This window comes from Lathyrus oleraceus, chromosome 3 (assembly GCF_024323335.1).
Source record: "Lathyrus oleraceus cultivar Zhongwan6 chromosome 3, CAAS_Psat_ZW6_1.0, whole genome shotgun sequence".
Lineage (NCBI taxonomy): Eukaryota > Viridiplantae > Streptophyta > Magnoliopsida > Fabales > Fabaceae > Lathyrus > Lathyrus oleraceus.
The window spans coordinates 519053075-519062383 of NC_066581.1; positions in this window are offsets into that span (position 1 = coordinate 519053075).

Consider the following 9309-nt stretch of genomic DNA (forward strand, 5'->3'; position numbering starts at 1 on the left):
AGATTCTAAGATCAGGGTATTATTGGTCTACCATGGAAGCTGATTGCCACCATCACTCCAGAACGTGTCACAAGTGTCAGATCTATGCGGATAAAGTACATGTGCCTCCTGCCCCATTAAACGTGTTGACAGCTCCTTGGCCCTTTGCAATGTGGGGCATTGATATGATTGGAGAGATTAAACCTACTGCTTCTAACGGACATCGTTTCATTCTTGTTGCTATTGATTACTTTACAAAGTGGGTAGAGGCAGCCTCATTTGCTTCTGTCACCAAAAATGTGGTGGCACGGTTCATCAAGAATAGTCTCATTTGTCGGTATGGCATCCCTGAAAGAATTATCACTGACAATGGTACTAATCTGAACAACAAGATGATTACTGAACTCTGCATGCAGTTCGACATAAAGCACCATAACTCTTCTCCGTACCGGCCAAAGATGAATGGCGCCGTAGAAGCTGCTAATAAGAATATTAAGAAGATCATACAAAAGATGACAGTAACATACAAAGACTGGCATGAAATGTTACCCTTTGCTCTTCATGGTTATCGCACTTCAGTACGAACTTCGACAGGGGCAACTCCTTTCTCTTTAGTCTACAGAATGGAAGCCGTTTTACCAGTGGAAGTTCAGATTCCCTCTCTAAGAATTATGAAAGATGCAGGATTAGATGAAGATGAATGGATTCAGACTCGACTCGATCAGATAAATTTGATTGATGAGAAGAGACTTGCGGCTGTTTGTCATGGGCAGATATATCAGAAGCGTATGACCCAGGCATTTAACAAAAGAGTCAAGAGACAGGTGTATCAAATTGGCGACTTGGTGATCAAGCGTATCATTCTACCACAAGGTGATCCCAGAGGCAAATGGACTCCCACGTACGAAGGGCCATTTGTAATTAAGAAGGTATTCTCTGGTGGAGCCATGATGCTTGCTACAATGGATGGCGAAGATTTCCCGCATCCTGTGAACGCGGACATAGTAAAAAAATACTACGCATAAAAGAGACCCGCTAGGTCGACGTATCTAGGCAAAAGTAAGGGCATCCCGGCGAACCAAAAGGGTTCGGGCAAAAATTAGGGATAAACGTATAAAAACATACACCCGGCAAGTCGAAAACCTGAAAAGGCGGCTTGGGCAAAAAAGGGTATCCTGGTGGACTGAAAACCGGAAAAGGCGGTCCAGGCAAAAAATTAGGGATTAAAGCGTATGACTATGTCCCGTTCACAGTCAGCTTCATCCAGGTTCCAAGGACTGAACAAGCTAATCACTTTTATCCGACCGCAGGAGATGAGAGGCTTGAAGACATAATGACAGTAGTGGAATTAAAATCAATAGGATTTTTTCTGCATAGCTTTCTCTTTGTTTTCTTGACGATTTCCTCTTACTAGGATGTCTGTCTCCTTGTACACAAATCGCCTGTTTATAGGCCCTATTTCAAAATCAATACAATTTTATTTCCAAAAAGATGCTTTTGTTTTACTTTCTCCATTTTGTTTGCATAAACGTCCATTGATTTAATTCGAATTAATATATGCATTTGAATATGATTGATGTTTACCGAAAATACATGCATGAGATAGCAATAGCAATTACTAAAAGACTTTAGGGTCGAGGAGAAGGTCTAACCATGCTTTCCAACAAGTCCGGTTACAAATCCTTTCCCCAATAAAAACCAGCTATTTCCCAGAAGAGGGCGGCATCACCAGACAGACTAGTCATCTCTTCTATTCCCAGCCGGGCTCTGTTGAATGCTTCCATCGTCAGATAGAAATCAAGTATCCCCCAGCTAAGAAAGGGCCATCAATACAAATATCTCCAACCAGAATATTGGGATTTATTTTCCCCAGTGAAGTCGCCAGGAAAAACTTTTCAGACGCATAATTCATTCATTTCATCATTTCACAGCATACGCATGCATACATTGTTCGCATTTATTGTCGAAAGCATAAAACATCTCATGCATCATGACATGGCATGAAGCTAACTTTATTTTTCAGGTTAATTATCCTCCTAATGATGGTACCTTTAAGCCCATCCCGGCCATTTATTGCAAATACAGCATCTACAAATACGGTCAGATACAGTCTAACGTACGGTTCATTCTGATTCAGCTCAACATATGACTCCTTCAACTCAGATACGATCTAACGGACGATCCATTCTGACCTTCAACTACTCCAATACGGTCTAATTTACGACCCAGTTGGACCTTCATTTCTCAGAGACTACCTAGCGTACGGTACATTCTGACATGTAGTCTAGCATACGACTACCCCTCTCAGATACGGCCTAATGGACGGCCCACTCTGCAACTCGGATACGGTCTAGCGTATGATCCAGTCTGGTATTTTATCCCCAGCGGAGTCACCGGCCTGATGGACGGCTCATTCTGCAACTCGGATACGGTCTAGCGTACGATCCAGTCTGGTATTTCATCCCCAGCGGAGTCACCGGCCTGATGGACGGCTCATTCTGCAACTCAGATACGATCTAGCGTACGATCCATTCTGATATTTCATCCTCAATAAAGTCACCCGCCTAATGGACAACTCATTCTGCTACTCAGATACGATCTAGCGTACGATCCATTCTGACCTTTACCTCTCCAGATGCAGCCTAAGGGACGGTTCACTCTGCTATTCAGATACGATCTAGCGTATGATCCATTCTGATCCCTTATCCCCAGCAGCGTATGACACACTCTGACTCCCCAGCGAGGTCGACAACCTAATGGATGACTCACTACACGGTCTAGCGTATGACCCGATATGACACCTATGTCTTTAGAAATCATCTGATGTACGACGCACTTTGAACGTCTCCTCATCAAACCTCATGGATGGCATCTTTAAGCCCATCTCCGTCAAGGCTAATTGACAAGTGCAAATTTTTGGGGCATTCTAAGTGTTCAATAATCTTCCACCTCCAGACTACGAATGACGCACATACCATTCTAACTCTCTCGGTTCAAGAATATTGAACAGGGGCAGCGGTCATACCCCAAAATTTGCCCGTTAATATTACCAGGCACCCCGACTTATCTTTCAAGGCATTGACCTTAAAAAGAACAAAGACCCAGCTCACAGATGGCCAAATCCAGAAAATGGCCCAAACTGGCATGCTCGCTGGGCGAGCAGATCCTTCGCCTAGCGAACCCTTCGCTACGCCACTCGCCTAGCGAAGCTTGCGAATACCAAAATTTCTGGGCTTCATTCTGAGCCCATTAGGTCACAAAAGGAGCATTATAAATACCACCACTTCAGTCAGAAAAAAGGGAACGAAAACGGAAGGAAGACGGGAGCAAGAGAGAAGGCACAGCAAACCCTGGAGGCTAACCCCGAGAATTCAGAGCAACCCTAAAGGAAACCCTGAAGGAAACTCATCTGCATCAAGGTTACCTCCGCCCAACTCAATCCGACTTGCTAATTCAAGGTTGCAATTCAATTGCAAACAGGTTTGCATTACTATTACCGCTCTATGTTCTTAATTGGCATGTGATATTATAATTGAATTCATGAACATGTTTGAAGTTTTGTATGTGAATTTAAGTGTGCCTGAATATCGTGAATGCTGAACTATGTGATTTCTGTATTGGATACCATAAGGCGTGCAGCATGCTGAGATCGTACTGTTCTGAAATGCAAAACCCGCAGCCGCTCGCTAGCACATCGCTAAGCGAGCGTGTAGCGAGTATTCGCTAGGCCTTCGCTAGGCGAGGCAGAGGCGAACGTGACAGTCGCTAATATTTTGGTTGTTATGTCCTATGTTTATCTGATCTATTCTATGTTAATCATGCGTTGTTTTGCCTGACATTCATACTGCTGTGTTTCTTTTGCGGTGTAATCCTCGATTGCACCCTGATTTGGTATTCTGACCTGTTTGCTGAATATTGTAAGGACTCACATACTCCCGAAGAGGGTAGCTGGCTAGGTATTCCACTTTATTTGTGGGATACCCTTGTGGAGATTCACCTTAAATTACTTAATTGATTTTAATGTATTAATTTTATGGCGAAGATCCACCCTAAATTACTTAATTGATTTTAATGTATTAATTTTAATGTGGAGAGTCATCCTAATTACCTAATTGATTGTCAAATATGGCCTTTGAATACGTGATCTTGGACCTCTCTTTGTTACCCTACGGTATTACGGTATTACGGTATTACGGTCATGTCCCGCGAACGTGGGGATACACTTAGCAAAGACCCTTCGAATAAATCATCATGTCCCGATAAATCATAGTCCCTCGGATGTTGCCTTCGAATATATGATTTTGTCCCTCGATGACCCTTCGGTGTAGCCTACGGTTAAATGATGATCGTCCTTCCGAATGCTAAGGTACCCTTACGAATGTTGCCTTCAATGACCGATCGATGACCCTACGGTGACCCTTTTACATCCAAAGGATAAAACTACTTACTTCTCAATAGTAAGGACAGTTCTACCCTCATAAGGATAGGAAATGCCCATAAAGACCTTGGGTAGGTATAACTCCTAAATGCTGAATCACAATTTAAAAATACTTTTCACACCCCACCCTTTTCAAAACATCTACTAGAAAATCACCGCTTGGTATACATCCGTACTAGAATCATTACCAGGTTATATTTTTCCAAACCGCTTTCAAAATTAAACGAGATAAATACTTTGTATACATTCACGCAAGAATCATTACAAAGTTAAACTCTCTTTCCAAAACATTTTCTAAGCCGTTCACAAACACTTTTTTAGACAAACATAAGTGATCCAGCAATTAAGAGCCCATGCATAACCATGGATACAAAGGGTGCTAACACCTTCCCTTTGTATAATGTACCTCCCGAACCCAAAATCTAATTAAGGTCTTTCCTGTTCTTTTCCACCTTTCCTTATTGGATAAAAGAAAAGTCGGTGGCGACTCTTGCTAACCGCGACATTTGCTTTCCAAAGCAAAAACACACAAAGTCAGTTCACCGTATGACAGAACTGGCGACTCTGCTGGGGATTAACAAAGAGAGGTCACCTTAAAAAAAAAAAAAAAAAAAAGATCATTTATGTTTTCAAATTGTTCCTCCTTTTAAGGGAATTTTTGAGTGAAAGATCCTACACCCGGATCTAGTGTACCTTAGGTAAGTAGCAATAGATCATCGCGACTATCCGGCGTATACTGGAATGGTTAAAATGATGGCTACGGTTAATGTGACACTTTGGATGTCCTGATGCTCCTCATGTTTACTTGAGGAGAAATTTGGCGTCTGCGTGGTGTCATCAAAGCATTAACCAGACCTTTAGAACCCTAATGGACTCATCCTAGCCATTAGAAAGTAGTGAGATAACTGACTTCGGTTCCGACTGGGGTTGGTTGAGACTCGATACTACACTCCTTGAGATTGGACTTTAGGGAAGATTCGGTCAACCACTTGGTGTTGCACTGAAGTGGACTTAAAGGAAGGTCAATGATTGGAGATCCTTTTAGAACCCGGTTACTATTCTAGGACAGGTTGAACCAACCAAACTTCAGTGGGGAGGGTAATTACCTATGGAACTCATGCAAGCCTTAAAACCTAGGAATGATTGTTGTGTGACTTGCTTGTGCTTGTTATTTACATAACATCATAACATCATAACATTGTACTAACCATTTCAAGGACTTAGGGATTTAGCTTTGCTCTGTTAAACAGGTTATGGCTTCCAGGAAGACTATCCGGATCAATTTTGTAGCAGTCTCTCCTCAACTGAAGAATTTAGTGTCAGAACTTCCCGATCATGCTCAGTTCATCAAGAAACATGGTTCTCTCCTCAATTTGGTCACCACTGGTTTCAAAGAAGATATGATGAGAGTTCTATTCCAGTTCTTTGATCCTAAACATCATTGCTTCACCTTCCCAGATTATCAGTTGGTACCCACACTAGAAGAATTCTCCAGGCTGCTTGGGATACCTATCCTTGATCAAATACCTTTCAGTGGTTTAGAAAAGATTCCAAAGTCTGAAGAAGTTGCCGCAGCTTTACACATGACAAAGTCCGACATTGAAACCAATTGGGTAACAAGAAGTGGAATTAAGGGTTTACTTGCCAAATTTCTGATAAATAAGGCCCGAGAATTCTTAAAGGTTATGAATGTCCATGCTTTCGAAGATGTCCTAGCATTACTAATCTATGGTTTGGTGTTATTTCCTAATCCAGACCAATTCGTAGACATGAATGCTATTAAGATATTTCTCACTCATAACCCCGTGCCTACCTTTCTTGGAGACATTTTGCATTCCCTCCACACCCGTACTATGAAAAGGCAAGGGACCCTCATGTGCTGCGTACCTTTATTGTCTAGGTGGTTTATTTCGCACCTTCCTCAGTCAGTCTTGAAGAACGAGCAGAATTTGAAATGGTCTCAAAGGATAATGTCGCTCTCCCATTCAGACATCCGTTGGTGTCCTCATCTCAAAGAAGATGTTATCCTCATCGACCGTTGTGGAGAATTCTCTAATGTACCACTCTTGGGGATAAGAGGAGGTATTACTTATAACCCAGCTTTAGCCCTACGTCAGTTTGGTTATGCTCGAAGAGATGGTCCACATGAGATAATTATCCAAGGCATTGTGTTTGACTATGACAACGATTCCCAAGGTCTCCGCCAAAGGTTTGTACGAGCTTGGGGCATGGTGAAAAGAAGTACTTTAGGACAGAAAAACTCTATTCCTATGGAACCTTATCTCAGATGGGTACGCGCCAGAGCTCGTGAACTTGTCATGCCATATCTTGCAATCGGACCTCAGATTGTCGAACCAGAAGTTGAAGGAGGTACTCCTCAGATCATTCCTTATCCAGATATGCCTACCAATGTTGAAGAATTGAAGAGATCCTGGATCCAGTTGAGAGAGGAAAGGGATACTTTTGAGACTCAGTTCGTTGCAGAAAGGAAGAAAGTGTTAGAACTTACCAGCCAGCTTAATGAGGAACGAAGACTCAATGCATATCTTCGCCCAAAAAGAAGCCGCCCCTGGGAGACTTGAGCTTTCATTGTATTTTTATTATTCTTTTTGTAATGAACCTTGATTAAAGAAATTATCAATAAAAGTTTCTCTCTTTTTGGTGGTTTACGCAAAGTTAAATTCCGAAAGTCCTTGAAAACATTTCATACATTGCATAGCATAACATAACATTGCATAACAGGTATTCTGAAAGATCAATATTCTTACGGTCTTCCTTCTAAACAGAAACATGGCCCTCGAACAAACTGTCAAAGATCTCCAGACTCAAAACGCTCAATTCCAGGAGATGATCCTGAGCTTATCCAAGGGACAGGAGGAGCTGAAGGCTCTCTTGCTCGAGCAGAAGAAAGACAAGAAAGTTGTGAGTTACATCAACCCGGGAAGAAGGCTTAAAGGACAGGCCGCAGGAGCCAAGATTAGAATTCCGAAGGATCAAGAAGAGGAAACAGAGAATGATTCAGGAGAGGAGAATGTTGATCTCTTCAACCCTGAGGACGACGGTGAAGATTATGAGAATGAACAGTACTCTCCAAGAGATGGCAAGTACAAGTTGCTGGAAGAACGTATGCTAGCTATGGAGGGTCAGAAAGCGCCCGGTCTGGATTTCGAAAGCTTGGGTCTGGTCTCCGATGTGGTCATTCCCCGCAAATTCAAGGTCCCCGCTTTCACTAAGTACGATGGTGCATCTTGTCCTCATATGCATCTGAGAGCTTACGTGAGAAAGATTCAGCCGTATACCACTGATAGGAAGCTATGGATCCATTTCTTCCAAGAGAGTCTGTCTGGCACACAGTTGGAATGGTATTATCAGCTCGAAAGCTCTAACGTCCATACCTGGACTGATTTAGCGACAGCTTTCTACAAGCACTACCAGTATAATTCTGAATTAGCGCCCACTCGGCTACAGTTGCAGAATATGACTATGGGATCTAAAGAAAGCTTCAAAGAATATGCTCAGAAATGGAGAGATTTGGCTGGCAGAGTCAAACCCCCCATGACTGACCGAGAATTAGTGGACATGTTCGTGAGTACACTGACTGGTCCGTTCTACAGTCATCTACTGGGAAGCTCCTCATCGGGTTTCACTGAACTTATATTGACGGGTGAACGCGTGGAGAGCGACATTCGAAGTGGAAAGATACAGGCGACTACCTCTGCAAGCACCAAAAGGTCCTACCAGGGGAAGAATGAATCAAATGCTGTGTACAGTGAAAGGGGTCGTAACAAGAAAAACCGTGACCATACCATTGGAGCAGTTACAATTGCAGCACCGCCAACTCAAAACTTCCAGCACAGACAAGACAGGCCAAGAAGGCAGTTTACCAAGATCAATATGACTTTAGCACATGCACTGCAGGGTATGCTAAAAGCAAATTTGATTACCCTCAGAGATCCTCCTACGAATCCCAACACTACTTCTCCTCGTTATAATCCCAATGCCAGGTGTGCATATCACTCCGATAGCCCCGGGCATGATACAAACGATTGTTGGTCATTGAAGAATAAGATTCAGGATATGATCGACGCTGGAGAAATTGAATTTGAGCCTCCCGAGACTCCTAATGTCATCACTGCGCCTATGCCTAACCATGACAAGACTGTTAATGCTGTGGATGACAACTCTCATATTTCTAATGTAGCTGACTTAGCATCTCCCCTCCTAGCCATCAAGAAGAAGTTGTTGCAAGCTGGTTTATTTCCAGGTTGTGCTGAAAATTGCGGGTTCTGTATATTCCGACCCAATGATTGCTTGAAGTTGAGAAATGGTATTCAACGACTGATGGACGATCATACAATTCTCTTCGAAAAGGTTCCTAAGGTGGAAGACCCTATTGAAGAAATATCTGTGATTGCTAGGTCCAAAATTCCAGTGAAGATTACCGCTCCTAGAGTACCTGTGAAGATTACTGCTGAACCCAAGGTAGCTCCCCTGATCATTACTGCACCTGGCCCAGTATCATATTCCTCAAGCAAAGCCATTCCGTGGAATTATGGAGGTGATGTTTACATCCATGGTGTAAAGCAAGATGATAATTCTGCTACTTCTGATGACGTTGACATTGTTGGGACTAGTAGAATTACTCGAAGCGGAAGGATCTTTTCTCTAGAGATCTCACCTCCAGTCCCTGAAAATCGAGGAAAGGAACCAGTCAACCCTTCTCAGTCAGAGACACCGGTCGAAGATACTACTGAAGACGTTGCCAAACAAGAGATGGAAGAAGTGCTGAAAATCATCCGCAAGAGTGATTTTGATGTGGTAGAACATTTGGGGCACACCCCGTCTAAGATCTCGATGTTATCCTTGTTGTTATCTTCTGAATCTCATGCCAA